The following is a 19,913-nucleotide window of genomic DNA, read 5'->3' as shown; positions in this document are numbered from 1 at the left end:
GCTGGCTGAGTCTTGTGGTGAATCACAGGAAGCCGGGGGTGCAGGGCCTTGTCTCCCCCACACTTTGTGACAGCCACAACCTGGTAGTCTGTCCACACATTTGCTTTGCAGTATGCACTGACCCAGCAAGTTTGGGCTGATGCTGGTTTCGGCAGGGTAGTACTCCAATCTGCAAGACTGTGAACTCCAAGCCCACTTTCAAGGATTCTGCTTGAAGGACATAAATCCACACCGTGTAGAGGTTAAGCATCGGAGTTTATTGCACACAGCACTGGCGGAATGTCACTTTGCTTATCAGGCTCAGAGACACTGTCAATCAGTTGATTACAACAGAATATATAGATTTTCCATGGGCAGGGAAAGTGACGGGGTAGGCAGTTCCACACCCCGGGATAGGTTTTGCAGCAAGACAAGATAGCACATTAGCCAGTGGTTAAAAGGTTACATAATGTCTCCACCCATGGTCTCAAGTTAGCAAGTTAACATTTAATGAATACTTTGTTAAAATGTTATTAGTATAAAATATATATAAATTTTGATTTGGGGTCCATAGGAATGGAGCAACTCCTTTGCTTATCCAACAGGTACATTCCTAGGGATTAGAGCAAAGAAAAAGGGAAAGTTATATGTCAATAAAGATTGTCCCCTTTATGTCTTAAGGCAGGCAATGGTCCCTGGGAAGACAGGTGGAAGGATGCCATATCTTATACTGACATGTGCCAACTTTTCATAAACTTAAGGTTGGATCTGTTGGAAGAATGTTCTCTACGTAAGAGACTGACACAATAGGAACAGGGATCCTTTGTTCAATTTGCAACTCTGAATAAGACACAGTTGTTTGGTTCTTAGCTCCAACACCTGGCAATTTGCTGTCCAGGCCTATTTTAGCAGAACAAGATTATTTGTTTACCCCAGCTTTCTCTTAACTAATGACTATTTGCTAGGCCTCTGGTTTCTTGACCAAAGTCTAGAGTTTGGGGCTGAGAAAGAGCTGGCACAATCCATATACCAGGTTGTTATATAAAATGCATATGGATTTTAACTCTTCACTGCTTGAGAGTCCTCTGCAATGGAATCAACATGAGCAAGCACTCGAAGAAGAAAAGTTACTTGCCTTGCATAACTATTCTTCGAGATGGATTACTCATGTTGTTCCATTATCCGTACTCTTGCCCTGTCGTCATAGATGTTGGCAAGAAGGAATGGACGTGTGCAACACATTTAGAAGAACAACAGTTACGAAAGGCAAATGAGTTTTTTTTTTCCTCTTTCCACATGGAATGTTTTAGTTTTTGTTCATCTACTGGGAAATGATAATCTTGGAGGCTAAGTTCAGCCTGTCTCCATTGTATAGGGTTGTTCGGTAAGACTTGTAATGCTATTTATGCTCCAGCTGTTTTGAAAGGATAATTGTTCCTAACTGTGTTACCGAGTGTTCCAGTGGATTCTCCATCACTAGCCATTTTTAAATCAAAATTGGCTTTTTCTAAAATGTTCTAGTTCAAATAAAAAGTAATTCAGGGAAATCCCATGGCCTGTGTTTTGCAGGTCAGACTAGGTAATCACAATGGTCCCTTCTGGCCTTATAGTTTATGGAAAAAACAACAAACTACTCCCTCACGCTGCAGAACTTAGATTTTACAGCTCCTACTTCGCCTTCATCGTAGAAGGTATGTACTTAGGGTGCTACTTTGAAATTGGTGCCTGGTGATGTTCCACTATGACTTTATTGGGACATAAGCAGCAGAAATAGGCATCACTTTTCCCTTTTTAAAAGCTAGCTTTGGAAGGATAACCACCATCACAATCCATATACATAAGTGATTGCTTGTTTCAGCATATTATGTAAAATGACAGCATAAGATAGTCATGATACTACTGTTTTTTCTCCTTTAGAAGAATAGTTTTAGGTTATGTGGAGTGATTGGCTCAGTGCTGAGTGGGGCACAGAAGGTATTGTCTATTTGTTACTGGCTCACCTGAGCCAGTGGGCATCTTGCAAAGTCTGTTTGCCATAATATTACAGTAATAAACTGATATTTATCTCAAGATGGTCACCTGGGCTTTTAAGTTCCATAACATAAAACAGTCTTTTGCTGGTTTAGCCAAAAGCAGGGGCTAGTTAAGCCTCTCAGGAAGTTGGGTTTCCTGGTTAAGACAATGAAAAATCTTTCCTCCCTTCTCCTAGCTTCACCCAGAACTGATGTCTGGAGGAAACAGCTAGACATTTTAATCTGGCCTGCTCGGCCCTGATTGGCTTCTTTCTTCCTGCTTCCATCCCTTTGAATGGCCTTTCTAGGAATTTCTTGGTGTTGTAAACGAATTTTTGTCACCTCTAAAACACACCACCCTCAGATGGGATGCGCCAAGTTGGAGGCATCTCCAGAAGGTGGCACCCAACACGTGGTACACCATGTCACACCCTTCTCCAAGGATACGAAGGGAAGCTCTTTGGATATAAACGTTGCTTCACATTTTCTATCTGAAAGGAAAAGAGGAGTTCTTGCATTTATTTTGTCTTTTTTTAACCAAAAATCTTATTTAAAAATGGTAAAAGTGACAGGCACTTGGAACTTGCAGTGTGAACAGGCAAAATAAAAATGCACTATGTTCCTCCACACCCTTCACTTTTTAATATTATGGATGTAGGACCTCAGTTTTATTGGTGGGGGTTAGCATTTGTTGATTTTGTGAAGAAGGAAATTTTGAAGAGGAATTTGAGATGAATGAATACTTGGGTTAGGAATAATATTTTATGTAAGTGGCTCAATATAAAATGACAGGCAAATGAAGGGTAAGGTAAGGGGAGATACAGTGGCAGGGGAAAGGGAGTGGAGGACTAGTTGTGGGAAGTGAGAGAAGATATTAAGCCTATAAAAATGAGGATGTGAAGCTTAAACTAGACAGAGAATGCAAGAGGAATTCGATGAAGGTATTTGAAGGAAATAGTAATGTGAGCTGAGCAACATTTAAAAGTGATACTATTTAGCTTCATTTGACTGGAATATGGTAACTGGAACAGCCTGTAGCCTGATTTGGGGTGTATTAGTAATGTTGATTTAATTTATCAACTTAATTTAATTTTACTTAATTTTAATTACTATTAGTAATAATTATGTATACCAATTAGTATGGGTTTAGTCTTGCCAATTTGATCAGAAGATAAAAGTTCATCTTGAATCAGGCTTCATGGAGTTTATAAAAGGACCTTTGGGGGTATGACAGAAAGCTCAACTGAGACAGGTATAGTCATAAAGACCTTTTATTAAAATCAATGAAATAGTAAGCAATGGTAAAACAGAACAGGGGTTGGCAACCTCTGGCACGCGGCTCGCCAGGGTGAGCACCCTGGCGGGCCAGGCCAGTTTGTTTACCTGCCATGTTGGCAGGTTTGGCCAATTGCGGCTCCCACTGGCCACGGTTCGCTGTCCTAGGCCAATGGGGATGGCGGGAAGTTGCGGCCACCACATCCATTGGCCTGTGGTGCTTTCTGCCGCCCTCATTGGCCTGGGACAGCAAACTGTGGTCAGTGGAAGCCGCAATTGGCCAAACCTGCCAACATGGCATCACTATTGACATCACATAGTTACTCTTGTTTTGCAGTTAACTTTGCATAACAGTCAAGCAGGCTGAAATCAATCTAGTATTGCAATAAGTATACAGTCATATGTTTTCAAGACTTATTACTGTACCTACAGATCAAAGCTATACAGCTTTCAACTTGATGTGAACAGTTCTAAAACTGTAAAATTGGTTTCACTTATCTCTGTGAAATCAAATCTAGTTTACAGTCATTCCCTCTTGTGCTTCATAGGACTGAGGTTGAGTATTTATTAGAAAACTGGGTTGTCAACATGTATGATGAATAATACTTCTAAGTTTTTGTGCTTGTAAACTACGTCCTTTTTTTTGACAAGCTGATGGATAACCTTAATTTCACAAAAAGTAGTGATGGAGAGAAAATTATTAAAAATGTTTAATTCCAGAGAAATTGTGTTATGAATAAAACAAGCACAACACAATAAATTCAAGCTCTTGCCAATCAGTTTTGCATTTTTAGCTGTTTTTATTTGTGGAGGGTCTAAAAATTAGTCTCCAACACTAGCTTTTTTGATAAATAACAAACTAACGTCAATACATTTTTGAGTTCTATGTAAAATCAGTGTTTATGGCTCTAGGAATCTCTACAGGTGTCATAAATTCCTTTTACTGATGCGAAGTATGTACAATATTACTACACTTTTCAACAAGAAAATAAAAGGCTCATGATCTTGTGCTATTGAGTGGTAACAACCAGGCAATCACAAATTGTGATTGTTTAATAAACCAAAGCATATTTAAAATTATAGGTGGAACTGATAGCAATACCTATAGGTAAGGCTCGCTAGTGCTTTCTAATTATTAGACCCTGTTTTTAATTGCTTGCATCTCATCTTGGAAACTTTTAGTTTGAATGGCTGAAGTTTGGCCTGGTGTCTGTCTCAAGCAGTTTTTTTTAATATTTCAGCAGAAACAGTTTAACCATTTCAAAGAATGAGTTTTTAGCAAAATATGTTTTGCTCATTTTTTAAAAAAATCATAATTACTTGAGTACAAGGGGATGGGCAGAGACAAATTATGGGATTTGGAGTTGACAGACAGACAGGGGGGGTCTTTTAGAGGGAGAGGAGGTGAGCTAAAACCACTAGAATATGCTCAGTTCTAGAACTTGGAATGTAACCCAGCATTCCAGAGTCTCAGCATTCCTCTGTTTAGTTAACAGCTGTGAAACCAGCTGGCAAATTCTTATCCCACTTTTTGCTGGTTACAAGAATAACAGCTTTCTTTTGCTATCTATTATTCTATCACTTCAAATGGGAAAGATATATGCCATGGATGTTAAAAAACTGTTGATATATATGAGTATTACTAGGGAGCCACGTCATAAAATGTTTTGGTTTTTTTTTTTTGAAATTTTCTGAAGAAAACTAGGAAATTGCATACAAATACAGATACTAACTTTGTAATCTTAATGTTCTTTTAAACACTTGAAAGTTATTTGAAAGTATTCAGTTGCCTGTGCAATTGTAGTTTGGCCCCCTTGTGTGCATGCATTGATAATTTTCAATTACATGATGACACTTCCCTCTGCACATGACCCTTGCCTCATTCATTGTACAGGATGGATAGTACTCTGGGAATGAATCAACATCATTTTTAACTTACCGATGGAGCCGTCATTCGCGCGCTCTCCAGCAGTCTAGGTGATTACAATCTATATGACAACAGAGTGAATATCCAGACCTACAAATATGATCTGGTCCTGATTGGAGACTCTTGTGGTTGTCTGCAATAAATGGTTGATGTCACCAGCAAGGCTGCGAACTGGATGGGACTCCACTTCAGTGCCAGAAAGTGTGCATCAGTGTTTGAATATTGGCCTGCTAAACCCAGGGTTGTGAGTTCAGTCCTTGAGGGGGCCATTTAGGGATCTGGGACAAAAATTTGTATGGGGATTGGGCCTGCTTTGAGCAGGAAGTTGGACTAGATGACCTCCTGAGGTCCCTTCCAACCATGATATTCTATGATTCTTCCTCAAGGACAGGCAGACATACCAACATGTTGGCATGCTGATGTGTTTCCGTATCCAGCAGACACTAGAGGATGCCATTGGTCCTGCTTTGAGCAGGGGGTTGGACTAGATGACCTCTTGAGATCCCCTCCAACCATGCTATTCTATGCCATCATGGAGATCCTATGAGATGTGGCCTGAGTAGACTCCTCCCTACAGGCACCGTGGCAGAAGATCAATGCCTTAACACTTTCTTGATCCTCTGTATCTCATTTGTCCTGAGGGGATCTGCTGTGGTGAAGGTACCTCTGAATGAGGCAGACAACACCATCTGTCAGCTGGTGAAGAAGTGGATGTTTTTTCCCTAGAGGGCCAGCAATGATGTACATCTCGCACAGACACTGGTGCCAACGTCCCTCGAATGGGTGTTCTGTGCGACGTTGCTGTGATCACTCATGCCTTCTGATGTGTCCAGATGCCATGGTGAGGAACATCGTGGAGAGTACTCTGCAGGCTACTGTCAAGAAGCGAATTGTCAGGACCCCATCCAATCAAGATGTCACCACCTACCTGAGCGGCTCGCAGGAAGGTGAATTTGGAAGAGATGGGGAGACGTTGCTTCACTCTGGACTAGTGCTTGCAATGCTGCGTGACGACTGGAGAAGCATATTGGCTGCCACTGGATGTAGTGCGAGGAATGCCAGGAGCTGGGAGTCCTGGTGCCACAAGTGAAGAATAGAGAGCACACTGTTATCGCTCCAAGAGCCACTTCCTCCCCGGGGGAAACTTCACTCGATTTGCTGTCTGGAGGTTCATCCACTGGGTCCTGGCTCAACTGTGTCCACCACAGGAATCGGGAAAAGTGATGCAGGAAGTGTGGCTATGCCAACGAGACGCTACCCATGTCCTGTGTAGCTGCAAGCCCCATTTGAGAGCTTCGCAGCTCCGACACAACGCCATCCAAGATCACCTGACCAGAGACATCCTGCCACCTGTGGGAAAGGTTGCTGTAAACTCCGCTATCCCCGGAACTGACAGCCAACTGTGATCGGCCATTGTCGTCATCAACAAGGACCAAAGAAGATTATCGTGGTGGACATCACAGTGCTGTCTGAAAACAGGACCCCAGCCTTCCATGATATCCGAGCTCGAAAGGTAGAGAAGTATGCCTCTCTGACCGAAACCTTGAGAGCTAAGAGTTACCGAGTCCAGACACACACACTGATAGTCGGAGCTGTAAGCACATGGGACCCAGTAAGGATCACGTGCTGAGAGAAAGTGGAATCTGTCAATGCTATGCTTGGCTGATGTGACAACTCATGGTGTCATATGTCATCAGGTGGTTGAGGGACATCTACATTGAACACATCACTGGACATTGATAATACTAGGAAGGATGAGCTGGAGTGCCAATGAGAAATGCAGTCAGGAAAGTAACAAATACTTTCCTCATGGATTGTATTTTCTAAATGGACAACCAACCTAATTCTCAATTACTGAGGGACTTTGCTAGTTGTTCACTGAGCATCTTTCATTCCGTGCACTGAAGGCCAGGATCCTGTGTGAAAAATGGTATGTGACTGTTTAGGCAGTATTATGCATATGCACAAAGGGCCAAATGAAAGTTTAATGTGTAACCTAAATTCTGGCATTTCCAAACTTCTGAGCGCTGAAGAAGAAAATAAAAATATTTTGCAAAGGCAAAAATATATTCTGAAGATTGAGTGTGTCTGACAAGCATTATTCTCACTTTGTTTATACATAATGCACTTTAAAGATGATGCACATTGTGGAAGATGAGGTAAATTATAGAAATTTTTCATTTGTTCAGCAGTGGTGTCAGGAAGCAGTGTCAGTCTGGCTTCATTGTAATTTGGATCCAATTTAGGTTATTCTGGAGAGATTTTCAGCATCTTATAGGTAACTTCAGAGCAATAGGTCTGATTTCTATATCTGGCAGTCACTGCTCTGCTCAGAATGAGGCCCATGAACTCCTACTATCTTAGTGAGCCCTTTTTGTAGCTGAACAAGTGGGTACTATGTAGGCTTTCCAGTATTTTACTACTTTATATTGAAGATTGTATGCTTTTGCAGCTTACTTTCAAAAATTGAACCTGTCATTAAAAGAATGAAATTTTTGTCCAGCAGGGATTTTAATCCAATGTGTCCTGATTAAATTCCAGTTTGCATAAATACTTTAAAGCTACCTACAAATATTCTTACTATTTCAATTGGATATGATACTCAGAAATCTTCTAAGATTGTGTCCTGGATTATTATTATTTTTTTATTTTACTTGAGTTAGTTGCATTTCAGAGGTGTGTGCTGTGGCAATGCTTGTATCTACAGTGATCACTCTGGAAATTTTTTATTAATTGTCATAAATCACTCTTCTCTGTAATCTGCAGTATTTTCTAAGTATTGTGTAAATGAAGCATAGGAAATAGCCTCAAATTCTGAGGTACTCATATTGCTCTTTTAATCAAAACTGGCAAGTTTCATTGAGCTATCATTGAATAGTTTGTAAAGACTTGAGGGGCACTTGGGCTAAAATGATTCAGACTAGAGAGCCCAGAGATAACGGCCATGTCTACATCTAAAATTTTGCAGCGCTGGTTGTTACAGCTGTATTAGTACAGCTGTATAGGGCCAGCGCTGCAGAGTGGCCACACTTACAGCAACCAGCGCTGCAAGTGGTGTTAGATGTGGCCACACTGCAGCGCTGTTGGGCGGCTTCAAGGGGGCTTCCGGGAACGCGAGAGCAAACCGGGAAAGGAGACCAGCTTCGCCGCGGTTTGCTCTCGCGTTCCCGGAGCCACCCAGCAAACCGCAGGGAAGGAGACCTGCTTGCTCGGGGTTCCAGGAACGCGAGAGCAAACCGGGAAAGGAGACCAGCTTCGCCGCGGTTTGCTCTCGCGTTCCCGGAGCCACCCAGCAAACCGCAGGGAAGGAGACCTGCTTGCTCGGGGTTCCGGGAACGCGAGAGCAAACCGGGAAAGGAGACCAGCTTGATTACCAGAGGCTTCCTCCTTCCACGGAGGTCAAGAAAAGCGCTGGTAAGTGTCTACATTGGATTACCAGCGCTGGATCACCAGCGCTGGATCCTCTACACCCGAGACAAAACGGGAGTACGGCCAGCGCTGCAAACAGGGAGTTGCAGCGCTGGTGGTGCCCTGCAGATGTGTACACCTTCAAAGCTGCAGCGCTGTAACTCCCTCACCAGCGCTGCAACTTTCTGATGTAGACAAGCCCAACATTAATTTGATAAAAAGGCTACTTTTTAGAGGACATATCTCCAGGGTTCATACTATGTTCTTTCTGTTTTGGGCATGGTTGCCTACAGGGTATGGTTAAAGTGCATACATGACAAAGCTGATGTGGGTGGCACAGTGCCACAATGGTTTTAGTCATTCCTCTCCCACTGGACTCAGAGCATGGCAATTGTCAATTACTCTTCCCCAAGGGCCCTCACTTGCAAATTCCCCCACTGATTCCATCCTGTCCCCCTTTCTGTTCAAGGGATGATGACACAATATGGGCTTCACTGCTATCAGTATGCTGATGACGCTTGCTTGTTTATTCTCTACTTGTTGAACAGTGTCATCCAGAAGGATGTGAAAATTCATTCTGGAAATCAGCATTTATATGAAGATCAGCTGACTCAGGCCAGGCAAGAATGAGTTCATGCTGGTGGAGGGGAAAAATGCTTTGAGGCATTAATTGAGTTGCTGTCCTGTTCAGTTTGCAAGTATCCAAAGTGGAACAAAGCCTGAAGGTCTTGTTTATCTTATTGTTAATCCTAAACCACCAGGCACTGTCCAATGGAAAAACAGCTTTATTGCTAGGAAAATTTCTCCCTTTCCTTCCTCGTGAGGATCTGGTCTCAGTGATCTATGTGGGTCCTCTAGATTGGATTAGTTTAATTCCCTGTGTTTCTGGATGAACACAGAGGAAGTGTAGATGCTTCAGCTTGGCAGAATTTGAGTGCCTACTTTTTCAACAGGATGCATTTCTATAATCATATCACTTGTCCTTTCTTTGCTTCTGTTGGCTTCTTGTCCATGTTCAGTGTCAGTTCAGGATCTTGATCCTGATCTTGTCTAGGCCATAAATGGATTAGGACATAGCTGCATCTGAATCTTTGTCTGTGGCCTGTCAAGGTAGCTATGTTACTCTGGGACAAGATCTTAAAAAAATCTGTACACTGTAGGACAATGGTTCTCAACCTATTTACCATTGTGGGCTGCATATGCAACTCTGTTTTATGTGGGCCACAGTCAAACAATATGTATACTACCTGTATGGCTCTGAGGACATCATATTGACTGAAGATGTGTGCCAATTGGACCAGCATCGAGCCATAAGTTGAGAATCACTTCTGTAGGATCTCTTATATCTGAGAACCTCACAATCTTTAATTTCCCTGTGGGGTAGGGAAATGCTATTATGCCAATTCTACAATAATGTAAGAACTGAGGCACAGAAAGATACCAGTAACTTAGGTTTGAACAGAGGCTGGGAATGGCTCAGTCATTACACTAATTGAATCTATTTCCCAATGTTAAAGTATCCCGACACCTTCGTTCAACTGTCCAAAATCGGCCATCTTGATGATCACTTCAAACGTTTTTCTCCCCTGCTGATAAAAGCTTCTCTTAATTAATTAGCCTCCTACAGTTGGTATGGGTACTTCCACCTTTTCATGTTCTCTGTATGTATAAATATCTTCATCTGAGGCATAGAATGGAACATACAGTAAGAAGTGGGCTGTAGCATATGAAAGCTTATGCTCGAATAAATTTGTTAGTCTCTAAGGTGCCATAAGTACTCTTGTTCTTTTTGCAAAAAGACTAAGTAACTTGTCCAAGGGTACACAGAAGTATTTCGTGAAGCAAAGAATTGAATCCAGATTTCGTGAGTCTTGGGCTAGCATCCTTGCCACTGAATCACCACAACAAAAGACATTAGAGCTCGGAGATGAAGCATATAATAAGCTTCCAGAGATCTTGAACAAACCCAGATCTTAAACATCTTCAGGGATGTTGGGATTCCATCCGAGACCTTTTCGACTTGGTTATACAAAACATCTTGTTCAGTTCCAGGAGAAAACTTTATCCAGTTTTCTGTGATCTAAAAAACCTTCAGTTCGGCTCCTGATTTCATCATTCAGGTCCCTTTATTTAGCATACAAGAAAGCTACTCTTGAGTTGATCAACCTCAAGCGTAGGGAGTGGTTTGGAGTTTACCACATATCCAAAGTTGCACGGAAAACTGCTTCCTTTATATACATTTACGCACTACATTGCGTTTACTATGCATTGTACCACACATTTTTGAGACCTGAAGAAAGAGCTCTGTGTAAGCATGAATGCTTGTCTCTTTCACCAACAGAAGATGGTCCAATAAAAGATATTGCCTCACCCACTATATCTCTCTCACATTTTTTGGAATTGGTTACTTTGCAGGAACCAATTCTTGTGCAGCATGCTGTGTCCGTGCATTGTCTGCATGCAATCTACTTCCTACCTCATTTCTACATTCCTAACTTATCTTGTCCATTGTTATTTTGTTCATAGTACATGCTTTCCTTAGGTGTTGTCCCTCTTACCTTAGCTGGCTCAGATATTCTGTCTTTTTAGCCTACTGATGTATTTACTTAACCTATTTAGCACAAATGTTCTGTTATCAGCCTAACAATTTGTTTACATCTGATTCTGTTTTCTAAGAAATGAGGCCTCCTCTCGAGGTGTTAATTGCTCTTGTCAGGCCAGGCCTCAGCTATAAGGGAGTGCTGCAAAAGCCTCTTTTTGGGGAAAGCTTTCCCACTGTAATTTACTAGATTTAAAAATAGATATCCATATAAGAACAACTTTGTTTTGTCACTCTGAAGTCTGGAATGTCTGAGTATATGTCAAATGATGGAAACAGCTACAGGCATAGTTGAGCATTCTTTCTGTTTAGAATATTGCCATCTTCCATCGTCATGGGGATTCATAATCTGCTACCTTCCAGGTTTTAAGATCTCCGTTATTTTGACTTATACCTGTGCAACAGCATGGGTTTTCATCTATAGTAAAGCATTTATCTATGCTATGCCAAGAGTCCTAGACCATTGTGATAACAGAGGTAACTCAACCAATCACCACCCTCTCTATGCAGCTAAATTGCATGCAACCATTTCATTGGTTGTATGAGGGAGGTGGTATAGTTAGTGGATTACTTGGCCCAAGTGCCACACCTGTGTGGCAGCATTGCCTTTCAACTACTAGTACATAGACATATTACCAACACCCTGCTCCCCCTTGCACTGGTCACAGCTGTTGGTAGATGTCCTAAGATAGCGTGACTGCATCTATCCTCTCTTTGGGCTGGACACAGTTGCCCTTTCATTCTGTAGTTCTGGAAGCCCTTGACACAAAGACCCAATTAGACAGAAGCTATGTGATCATTTATATAAAAGAATACTAGGCAAGGGAATGGGTATAGATTAGCACGCCAAAAGGGGTTGAGGAAATTTAATCTCTTCCCCCACTTCTGGAGGCACCCAAAATCTTTACCCCCACTTTAGGTTTCTAATACCACTGATGGTGCACAGTTAGCTGAGTTGCACTAGCATGGTGAAAGATGCTGTTTTGTGTCTGCTCAGTTAGGATGTATGGTCTCCGAGGGTCCATTGCTACTAGGCTACTCAGTCTTCACCTTCTCTCGGGATGCATGTGTGTCTAAGTCCAAAGCTTACCACTAAGTTTAGCAGTGATCATCATGTCTGTTTCTCCAAATTCTCTCACGTCTGCCCCCAGGGCAACAGAATTCTTTCTTTCTACCAAGGTACCCCTAACCCCAAACTCTTGATATATTGGTAAAACAAATACCCTTTTCCATTTTCTCACACTAGGGAACTGAGCAAAACAGCAGATTCCATAAATCCCACTAAGGAGCCTTACATGTACATTTAATTTATCTGTGCAGTACTTGCATTTGAAGGTGAGGTAAGAGGTGACATCTTTCAGTTATAAGTCTTACTTTTAACACCTGACTTCAAGGCAAGACAAACAGAAAAGTCAAACACTTTCAATCAGTTAAGAAAATTTCCTTTAGGATTCTTTGAAATAATGATGAAAATAGTAACTAATGCTTCAGACAACCTTCTTAGAAATTGAAAATCAAAAATTGAAGTGGGAAGAAGATGCAGAAACCAAAAAGTACTTTCTACCAAAAAGGGTAAAACTGTTCATACTACTAGTACATAATATCTTTAGCTTCTTTGAAAGAACAGGCACTAAATTCTGCTGAGTTAACTGGGTGCAATGCTGATTGACTCAAATAGGAGGTGGCACCTATATAACTAAGCAGAATTTAGCTTTATCACTTTGATCAAACTCCTCAGAAGCATGTTAAATACATGCTCACCAGGAATATAAGAACTTCCTAGATGTACTGCCCAAAATCACCACTATGAAACAAGTTTATTCCTTTGTGAGCACACCAAATGATATTACTAGTTCCAAATGACTCAAGTAATAGTATTCTTAGGGAGGGACCAAGACATCCATATTTACCTATTCCTATGCTATCTATTAATTAGTATAGATGTTCAACCCAAAAACACATGGAGAGGAATGTGCTTCTTTTAGAGCAGTGTATAGTAAAACAGGTCGAAGAACTGGGTGGGATAGCTCACTGGTTTGAGCATTGGCCTGCTAAACCCAGGGTTGTGAGTTCAATCCTTAAGGGGGCCACTTAGGGATCTGGGGCAAAATTAGAACTTGGTCCTGCTATTGAAGACAGGGGGCTGGACTCGATGACCTTTTGGGGTCCCTTCCAGTTCTGTGAGATAGGTATATCTCCATATATTATATTAAATCATCTTCCATTGACTCAAATTGTTAAATCACAGTTTAACAGCAATACAGAAGGAAAACTTTTTGCAGCAAAAATACAATCAGTGTTGTATTTTATTTTCAACACCATGTGGCCTCTGAGTACCAACAGAATGAAGCACATTCAACCACCAGACAAATGGAAACTTTCTGGAGATCGGAACGATTAATGTAATACTGAGATGCACAAGATATTATTGAGTAACATATGACAAATGATAGTCACATTTCACAGTTACACTAATGGAAGCGGGTCAGATAAACCAATCATCATGGTATAAGATCCTTTATAGAATACAGTATTTTGCCAAGGTGACACACAGGCAATGCCTTGCATAAGGAAATGAGATTAAGAGAAATACAAGCTAATAAAGAGCACAAAATAAAATACATTTGCCCAGCTAAATTCTCTGCAGCTAAGTGAGCAGAACTCTGCTGTCTGGTTGAGCTGAGAAAAGATGTATTAGGGAGCAATGCACTCTTTCCAGAAGAAGTCAAAAAGAATCATGAAAACAACAAAAAAAGAATTTTCTATTGCAGTTTTGTAAGAGCGTCTCATGTTTTTTCCCCTTAACTGCAAGGAAGCTTATTTACTTCATGAATTCCTATTTAAATGTTGAACCATAGCTATATGTGAAAAATTAACTGCCATGGACATGACGTGTTAATGTTGTAACATAATTATCTCAACTAATATATGGACAAATTTTCATGGAGGATTCTGTGCATGGGCAATCTGAAATACTAAAGCCATTTCTGAATTAATTTCACAAAAACTGCCCAAACAATTGGCTTAAAAGTTTTTGTAACATTTCACTCCTGAACCAACCAGGGGGCATTCTCCTCTTGATCTGCTCCTTACAAACAGGGAAGAATTGGTAGGGGAAGTAGAATTGGGTGGCAGCCTGGGCAGCAGTGACCATGAGATGGTTGTCTTTAGGATCCTCAAAAAGGAAGAAAGAGTAGCAAAATAGTGACCCTGGACTTCTGAAAAGCAGACTTTTTTTTGACTCCCTTAGGGATCTGATGGGCAGGATCCCCTGGGAGGCTTCTATCAGGAGGAAGAGTCCAGGAAAGCTGGCTTTTTTTAAAAGAAGCCATCCTGATGTGAAGAAAGAACCGCAAATATGGCAGGCGACAAGCTTGGCTTAATGGTGAAATCTTCGGTGAGCTTCAGCTAAAAAAAAAGCTTAGAAGAAGTGCAAACTTGGACAGACGACTAGGGAAGAATATAAAAATATTGTGCGGGCATGCAGTGGTGTAATCAGGAAGGCCAAAACACAACTAGAGTTGCAGATAGCAAGGGATATGAAGGGTAACAAGAACAGTTTCTACAGCTATGTTAGAAGAAGAAAAAGGTCAGGGAAAGTGTGGGTCCCTTAATGAATGGGGGAGGCAACCTAGTGACAGATAATTTGGAAAAGCTGACGTACTCCATGTTTTTTTCCCCTCAGGCCATGGCTACACTGGCACTTTACAGCGCTGCAACTTTCGCGCTCAGTGGTGTGAAAAAACACCCCCCTGAGCGCTGCAAGATGCAGCGCTGTAAAGCCTTAGTGTAATCAGTGCCGCAGTACTGGGAGCGCGGCTCCCAGTGCTGCAAGCTACACCCGTAAGGGATGTGGTTTACGTGCAGCACTGGGAGAGCTGTCTCCCAGCGCTGGCGCTCTAAGCACACTCACACTTCAAAGCGCTGCCGCGGCAGTGCTCCCGCAGCAGTGCTCTGAAATTTCAAGTGTAGCCATACCCTCTGTCTTCACAGACAAAGTCAGCTCTCATACTGCTGTCCTGGGCAACACAATATGGGGAGGAGATGAGCATCCCTCAGTGGTAAAGAACAGGTTAAGGACTATTTAGAAATGCTGGACATGTACAAATCCATGCATCCGGATCTAATACATCTGAGGGTGCTGAGAGAATTGGCTGATGTGATTGCAGAGCCATTGACTATTATCTTTGAAAACTCATGGCGATCGGACGAGTTGGAAAAAGGCAAATATAGTGCCTGCCTTTAAAAAAGGGAAGGAGGAGGACCCAGGGAACTACAGACTGGTCAACCTCACTTCAGTTCCTGGAAAAATCATGGAGTAGGTCCTCAAGGAAACCATTTTGAAGCACTTGAAGGAGAGGAAGGTGATCAGGAACAGTCAACATGAATTCACCAAGGGCAAGTCATGCCTGACCAACCTGATTGCTTTCTATGATGAAATAACTGGCTTTGTGGATATGGGGAAAGCAGTGGACGTGATGTATCTTGACTTTAGTGAAGCTTTTGATATGGTTTTCCACAGAATTCTTGCCAGCAAGTTAAAATATGGATTGGATGAATGGACTATAAGGTGGACAGAAAGCTGGTTAGATTGTCCCATTCAGTGGGTAGTGATCAATGGCTTGATGTCTAGTTGGCAGCCGGTATCACGTGGAGTGTCCCAGGGGTCAGTCCTGGTCCCGGTTTTGTTCATTTTTATTAATGATCTGGATGGTGGCATGGATTGCACCCTCAGCCAATTTGCAGATTATACTAAGATGTGAGGAGAGGTAGATATGCTGGAGGGTAGAGAGAGAATCGAGAGTGATCTAGACAAATTGAAGGATTGGGCCGAAAGAAATCTGATGAGGTTCAAGAAGGACAAGTGCAGAGTCTTTCACTTAGGATGGAAGAATCCGATGCACCAATGCAGGCAGGGGACCGACTGGCTAAGCAGCAGTTCTGTAGAAAAGGACCTGGGGATTACAGTGGATGAGAAGCTGGATATCAGTCAACAGTGTGCCCTTGTTGCCAAGAAGGCTAACAGCATAGTGGGTTGCATTAGCAGGAGCATTGCCAGTAGATTGAGTGAAGTGATTATTCCCCTCTATTTGGCACTGGTGAGGCCAAATCTGGAGTAGTGTTTCCAATTTTGGGTCCCCCACTACAGAAAGGATGTGGACAAATTGGAGAGAGTCCAGTAAAGGGCAATGAAAATAACTAGAGAGCTGAAGCACATGACTTATGAGGAGAGGCTGAGGGAACTGGGCTTCTTTAGTCTGCAGAAGAGAAAAGTGAGGGGCGATTTGATTGCAGCGTTCAACTACCTGAAGAGGGGTTCCAAAGAGGATGGAGCTAGGCAGTTTTTGGTGGTGGCAGATGACAGAAGGAGCAATGGTCTCAAGTTGCTGTGTATGAGGTCTAGGTTGGATATTAAGAAATGTTATTTCACTAGGAGGGTGGTGAAGCACTGGAATTGGTTATCTAGGGAGGTGGTGGAATCTCCATCCTTAGAGTTTTTTAAGGCCTGGCTTGAAAAAGCCCTGGCTGGGATGATTTAGTTGGTGTTGGTCCTGCTTTGAGTAAGGGGGTTGGACTAGATGACCTCCTGAGGTCTTGTCCAGTCCTAACCACCTATGATTTTATGATCTGAGTCTAGGTAGGAGAATTTGTGGGTTCAGATTAAAGGAGTTAAATTATTGAAAGTCGCATGCTATTTGAATCCCTGTGTTAATACTTTTTGTAACAATATAAGGGAAACTTTTAAAATATTTGGAGTATATTGCTTTATCTGTTCCAAATATCGGCCACAGCAGCTAAGTCCCGTGATGATGTATGCAGTTCTACATTGTCCATGTCCATCATTGGTCTTGCTGAGTCACTTGATGCTGAAGTAATGTGCATCAATGTGATGTTCCTAAAGAGCCTTTTGAATTTAAGGTTTTGTTAACTAAAGCAACAGCTCATTATTATATGCTCCACCTGCATTGCCAAATAAAAATATGCAAGTTCTTGCAACATATACTCCTTTCCAGTTTTTGTAGCTTGTTTCTTAGAAGTTACTAGAAGCACTAGCATCAGGAGGTTTTCTAGCACTGCAAAGTGACAGTTGATTTTATTTTTGTATCAGGTTGCTTTCAATGGGAACAAAAGATGTACATTGATTTAGTAAACAATTTTTTTTTAAAACAAATGTTTTAGATTATTAGATACCCAAGTGAATCTTGAGAAAGAGAGGCATTTGAATATTTAAATGTTACACCTTACTTTTTTTAAACTGTTTTTGCAGGTAGCTGACAAAATTGTAATTATTCTGAACTTAAGTTTTATTTTCATGACGACATTGGATTGTTGTTCAGACTTTGTATTGTTCATGTAGTTACTGTAGATATGACACCTTAAATATTCTTCATTGTGAAATGCAAGACACAACAGTGAACACTAGGAGTTAGAACAATGCAGATATTTTCAGAACACTGTAAGAAACTTAATTTTTATTATAAATCAGTTTTTTTTCTGCTCCTTGGAATGTTTTTTTTTTTTTTTTTTTATTACTGGTAATAAAACATATTTTACCTAGGCCAAATCTTTCAGTGGTCTTGTTCTGGTTATGTAGCACAGAGGAATTATTCTCTTGCTAATGCCCCTTAAAATTAATTTTATCACTGTGTATAGTAACATCACTTGTTCACTTAAACATCTGAATTTCTTTGCTAATGAAGCATCTTGAGATATAAAGAGTTTATTAATCCATATAGCAGGGTTTTTCTGGTGTTAATTTGGTGGTTGCAATTGATGGTTTATAAAAAGAGATTAAATTAATTTTAAATAATTAAGATCCTCAGTTGAAAGGCATAATAATAATAATAGAGTGCTTCCCTTTCCTGTGATGTTCGGAGGCATAATAACACTGAGAAATAATATTCCAGACTAAAAGAAAGCCAGAGAATAAAGATGGTTAAATCCAGAGCAGACTGAAATCTTAGAAAGAGATTTCACAAAACTAGGTGACTGGGCAACAAAATGGCAGATGGAATTCAGTGTTAAATGCAAAGTAATACACATTGGAAAATATGATCTCAATTATACATAAAAATTATGGGGACTAAATTAACTGTTACCACTAAAAACTAATAAAAAAAAAATTGGGGGGCCACCGTGGATAGTTCTCTGAAAAAATATGTACAATGTTCAGCAGTAGTCAAAAAAGCTAGCAACATTACCATGATATTGCACTCCATATGTGTTACTGAAATATTCTTATGAGTGTAAATATGATGCAGCTGGAATATGCTTTATGCAAGAGGTCTCTTGTAAGGTATTATAACAAACGTTAAACCTACTGAATATATGCCTCCTATTTGTATGTATGTATCATTCTTGTATCTAAAGCTAGAAATACGAAGTAAACTCTGAAGTCCTATTGTAATTATGCGCAGTGTAGTCCATTAATGGTAACTTAAAATCTTGATGGTTCCTATTGACTAGGACAATTGGTTGTAAATGGTTTATTTACCTGCCAAGCTTTCTCTGTATGGCATGGTCTACACTACGTGTTTATACCGAATTTAGCAGCATTAATCCGGTTTAACACTGCACCCATCCACACAACGAAGCCCTTTATATCGATATAAAGGGCTCTTAAAACCGATTTCTGTACTCCTCCCTGATGAGAGAAGTAGCAGTCTAATCGGTATTGCCATGTCGGATTACGGTTAGTGTGGCTGCAATTCGACGGTATTGGCCTCTGGGAGCTATCTCACAGTGCACCATTGTGACCGCTCTGTACAGCAATCTGGAGCCAGATGCACTGGCCAGGTAGACAGGAACAGCCTCGCGAACATTTAAATTTCATTTCCTGTTTGCCCAGCATGGAGAGCTGATCAGCACAGGTGACCACGCAGAGCTCATCAGCACAGGTAACTATGCAGTCTAAGAATTGAAAAAGAGCTCCAGCATGGACCGCATGGGAGGTACTGGATCTGATGGCTATATGGGGAGAGGATTCTGTGCTAACAGAACTCCATTCCAAAAGACGAAAAGAAAAAACATTTGAGAAAATTTCCAAGGCCATGATGGAGAGGCCACACCAGGGACTCAGTACTGTGTGAAAGTTAAAGAGCTCAGACAAGCCTGCCACAAAACCAAAGAAGCAAACGGAAGGTCCGGGGCAGGGCTGCAAACATACCGCTTCTACACTGTGCTGCATGCAATTCTATGGGGGGTCCGCCACCACTACCACACCCCTGTCCGTGGATTCTGAGGTGTGGGTAATCTTAGCCTTGCCCAAGAATTCTGTGGATGGGGAAGATGAGGAGGATGAGCTTGCAGGGAGCACATAGCACTCAGTTCTCTCCAACAGCCAAGAGCTTTTTCTCAGCCTGACAGAAGTACCCTCCCAGCCCTCCCTAGCCACTATCTCAGACTATGAAGCCATGGAAGGGACCTCTGGTGAGTGTACCTTTTGTAAATATAAAACACGGTTTAAAAGCAAGCGTTTTTTAATGATTGATTTGCCCTGAAGACTTGGGATGCATTCGCGGCCAGTACAGTTATTGGAAAAGTCTGTTAACATATCTGGAGATGGAGCAGAAATCCTCCAGGGACATCTCCATGAAGCTGTCCTGGAGGTACTCCAAAAGCCTTTGGGCAGGGCAGTCTTAGTCCATCCTCCATGGTAGGGCACATGACCATGCCATGCATGTAGCAAGTAATCTGGTATCATTGCATGACA

The 19,913-nt window shown here is 41.5% G+C and overlaps 1 protein-coding gene across 1 annotated transcript in view; it reads left to right on the top strand.

Moving 5' to 3' along the window:
- DIAPH3 (diaphanous related formin 3) overlaps window positions 1-19,913 on the top strand; it is a 553,931-nt gene that overhangs the window by 82,762 nt on the left and 451,256 nt on the right. The gene's annotated exons all lie outside the window — the stretch shown is intronic.

The sequence above is a fragment of the Gopherus evgoodei genome, chromosome 1 (genome assembly GCF_007399415.2).
Source record: "Gopherus evgoodei ecotype Sinaloan lineage chromosome 1, rGopEvg1_v1.p, whole genome shotgun sequence".
NCBI classification, from domain to species: domain Eukaryota; kingdom Metazoa; phylum Chordata; order Testudines; family Testudinidae; genus Gopherus; species Gopherus evgoodei.
The sequence above is the reverse complement of the archived record's forward strand: the minus strand, read 5'-3'. Positions and strand labels throughout refer to the sequence as shown.